At 47.0% G+C, this 4,210-nt stretch overlaps 1 non-coding gene across 1 annotated transcript; it reads right to left on the bottom strand.

Annotated features, from left to right (window-relative positions):
• Positions 1-202: 202 nt before the first annotated feature.
• TRNAS-UGA (transfer RNA serine (anticodon UGA)) lies at positions 203-284 on the bottom strand. The gene has a single exon. It is a non-coding gene; the product is annotated as a tRNA-Ser (tRNA).
• Positions 285-4,210: the final 3,926 nt, after the last annotated feature.

Here is a 4,210-nt window from a genome sequence, read left to right on the forward strand (position 1 = left end):
TGCGTGTTTGTGTGTACGTGTGTGTGTGTGTGTGTGTGTGTATGTATGTATGTGTGTGTGCGCGTGTGTGTGTGTGCGTGTGTGTGTGTGTGTATGTGTGTGTGTGCATGTGTGTGTGTATTTGTGTGCATGTGTGTGTATGTATGTGGGTCGAGTCTTAGCTCCTGGCCCCGCCTCTTCACTAAACAAACAGAAAAACCATCGCTGCGGACAGGATTCGAACCTGTGCGGGAAGAGCCCAATGGATTTCAAGTCCATCTCCTTAACCACTCGGACACCGCAGCGTGTGTGTGTGTTACCAATTGGTCCTAAGCACATGTCGATTAGACACTAGGCCTGTTGTATGTGCATGCGTGTGTATGTGTGTGTGTATGTATGTTAGTGTGTGTGTGTATGTGTGTGTGTGTGTGTGTGTGTATTAACATTTGGTCCTAGGCACATGTCGATTAGACACTAGACCTGTTGTATGTGCATTCGTGTGTGTATATGTATGTTAGTGTGTGTGTGTGTATGTATGTTAGTGTGTCTGTGTGTATGTGTGTGTGTATGTGTGTGTGTGTGTGTGTACTCACCTATTTGTGGTTGCAGGGGTCGAGTCACAGCTCCTGGCCCCGCCTCTTCGTTGATTGCTACTAGGTCCTCTCTCTCCCTGCCCCATGAGCTCTATCATACCTCGCCTTAAAACTATGTATGGTTCCCGCCTCCACTACGTCACTTTCTAGGCTATTCCACGGCCTGACTACTCTATGACTGAAGAAATACTTCCTAACATCCCTTTGATTCATCTGAGTCTTCAACTTCCAATTGTGACCTCTTGTGTCTGAGTCCCTTCTCTGGAGCATCCCGTCTTTGTCAACCTTGTCTATTCCGCGCAGTATTTTATATGTCGCTATCATGTCTCCCCTGACCCTCCTGTCCTCCAGTGTCGTCAGGCCGATTTCCCTCAACCTTTCGTCGTAGGACAATCCCCGTAGCTCTGGGACTAGTCTTGTTGCATACCTTTGCACTTTCTCTAATTTCTTGACATGCTTGACTAGGTGTGGATTCCAAACTGGTGCTGCATACTCCAGTATGGGCCTGACGTAAATGGTATACAGAGTCTTAAACGAATCCTTACTGAGGTATCGGAACGCTATCCGTAGGTTTGCCAGGCGCCCGTATGCTGCAGCAGTTATCTGATTGATGTGCGCCTCAGGAGATATGCTCGGTGTTATGCTCACCCCCAGATCTTTTTCCTTGAGTGAGGTTTGCAGTCTTTGGCCATCTAAACTATATTGTGTCTGCGGTCTTCTTTGCCCTTCCCCAATCTTCATGACTTTGCATTTCGCAGGGTTAAATTCAAGGAGCCAGTTGCTGGACCAGGCTTGTAGCCTGTCCAGGTCTCTTTGTAGTCCTGCCTGATCCTCGTCCGATTTGATTCTTCTCATTAACTTCGCATCATCTGCAAACAAGGACACTTCTGAGTCTATCCCTTCCGTTATGTCGTTCACATATACCAAGAACAGCACAGGTCCTAGGACTGACCCCTGTGGAACCCCGCTTGTCACAGGCGCCCACTCTGACACCTCGTCGCGTACCATGACACGTTGTTGCCTCCCTGTCAGGTATTCTCTGATCCATTGCAGTGCCTTTCCTGTTATGTGTGCCTGATCCTCTAGCTTTTGCAGTAACCTCTTGTGAGGAACTGTGTCGAAGGCCTTCTTGCAGTCCAAAAATATGCAGTCTATCCACCCCTCTCTCTCTTGTCTTACTTCTGTCACCTTGTCATAAAACTCTAGTAGGTTTGTGACACAGGATTTTCCTTCCCTGAAACCGTGTTGGTTGTCAATTATACACTTGTTTCTTTCCAGGTGCCCCACCACTCTCCTCCTGATGATCTTCTCCATGACCTTGCATACTATACACGTTAGTGATACAGGTCTGTAGTTTAGTGCCTCATGTCTGTCTCCCTTTTTAAAAATTGGGACTACATTTGCCATTTTCCATACCTCAGGGAGTTGCCCAGTTTCAAATGATGTGTTGAAGATCTTTGTTAATGGCTCACACAATATCTCTGCTCCCTCTTTAAGGACCCATGGAGAGATGTTGTCTGGTCCCACCGCCTTTGAGGTGTCAAGTTCGCATAGCAGCTTCTTCACCTCCTCCTTGGTTATATGTACCTCATCCAGCACTTGCTGGTGTGCCCCCCTGTTCTCATTTCTTGGAGTCCTACTGGTTTCCACTGTAAATACCTCTTTAAATCTTGTGTTGAGCTCCTGACATACCTCTCGGTCGTTTCTTGTGAATTCCCCATCACCCTTCCTCAGTCTGATTACCTGGTCCTTGACTGTTGTTTTCCTCCTGATGTGGCTGTACAACAGCTTCGGGTCAGTCTTTACTTTTGATGCTATGTCATTTACATATTGTCTCTGAGCCTCCCTTCTTATCTGTGCATATTCGTTTCTGGCTCTTCGGCTGATTTCTTTATTTTCTTGAGTTCTCTGTCTTCTGTACCTTTTCCATTCTCTAGTACACCTAGTTTTTGCCTCCCTACACCTTTGGGTGAACCAAGGACTCGTTCTGTTCTTCCCATTATTTCTGTTTCCCTTGGAACAAACCTCTCCTCTGCCTCCTTGCATTTTGTTGCTACATAGTCCATCATTTCTTGTACTGGTTTTCCTGTCAGTTCCCTCTCCCACTGAATGTCTTGAAGGAAGTTCCTCATGCCTGAGTAGTTCCCCCTTTTGTAGTTTGGTTTTTCCCAGCCTATTCCTGCTACTCTCTCCACTTGGAGCTCAACTATGTAGTCGAAGCACAGAACCACATGATCACTAGCTCCCAGGGGCCTTTCATACATGATACCCTCGATGTCCGAACTACTCATGGTGGATACAAGGTCCAACCTTGCTGGTTCATCCTCTCCTCTCTCTCTAGTAGTGTCTCTAACATGTTGATGCATGAGGTTCTCCAGTACCACATCCATCATCTTGGCTCTCCATGTTTCGGGACCCCCATGGGGCTCCAGGTTTTCCCAGTCAATCTCCTTGTAATTGAAATCACCCATAACTAGTAACTTTGCTCCCCCCATGTGTGCTCTCCTGGCCACCTCGGCTAGTGTGTTGATCATTGCTCTGTTGCTCTCATCGTATTCTTCTCTTGGCCTCCTGCAGTTCTGTGGTGGGTTGTACATTACTGCAGTTATCACCTTATGTCCCTCAGACTGGATTGTTCCTACTAAGTAGTCCCTTTCGCCCATGCCATCCATTCCTTCCATTTTCTCAAAACCCCACTGTTTTTTAATGAGCAGTGCAACTCCTCCTCCCCCTCTCCTCCCTCTGTCTTTCCTGAAGATTTGATATCCGGATGGAAAGATTGAATCTGTTATTATTCTGGTGAGTTTTGTTTCTGTGAGTGCTATTATGTCTGGGGATGTCTCTTTGATTCTTTAGTGCCACTCCTCATACTTGTTTGTTATTCCATCTGCATTTGTATACCACACCTTCAACTTCTTTTCTAAGACTGTGGTCTGGGAAGTATATTGGGGTTGGGGAAGTGGGAGACCTGGTAAGGAACTATGGGTTGTTGCTGTGGGGGTGAAGTTTGTAATGTAGTGGGTGGGGGCATTGGATGTGGCATGGGTGTTTTGATTTAGAGTGTTTGGTTGCACTGGGGTTGACCTGGTTGGGAGGCTTCTATAGAAAGTTGTGAGGGAGGCTGTATTTGGTCTTCTTCCTGTGTGTGTGTGTGTGTGTGTGTGTGTGTGTGTGTGTGTGTGTGTGTGTGTGTGTGTGTGTGTGTGTGTGTGTAATTTTGTGTGGAATTATGTGTGGGTTTATTATGTACTGAAAGGTAGGCTAGTGCGTTGTAATGTAGTCTCAGTGGTCCTTTCCTGCCCACAACTTCTTGTGACCTGACCCCCAACCTCCTGGGGCTTGACCGGCACGTACTTACTGTGTGTGTGTGTGTGTGTGTGTGTGTGTGTGTGTGTGTGTGTGTGTGTACTCACTTATTTGTACTCACCTATTTGTGGTTGCAGGGGTCGAGTCACAGCTCCTGGCCCCGCCTCTTCGCTGATTGCTACTAGGTCCTCTCTCTCCCTGCCCCATGAGCTCTATCATACCTCGCCTTAAAACTATGTATGGTTCCTGCCTCCACTACATCACTTTCTAGGCTATTCCATGGCCTGACTACTCTATGACTGAAGAAATACTTCTTAACATCCCTTTGATTC

This window comes from Cherax quadricarinatus, chromosome 20, assembly GCF_038502225.1.
Source record: "Cherax quadricarinatus isolate ZL_2023a chromosome 20, ASM3850222v1, whole genome shotgun sequence".
NCBI classification, from domain to species: Eukaryota; Metazoa; Arthropoda; class Malacostraca; order Decapoda; family Parastacidae; genus Cherax; species Cherax quadricarinatus.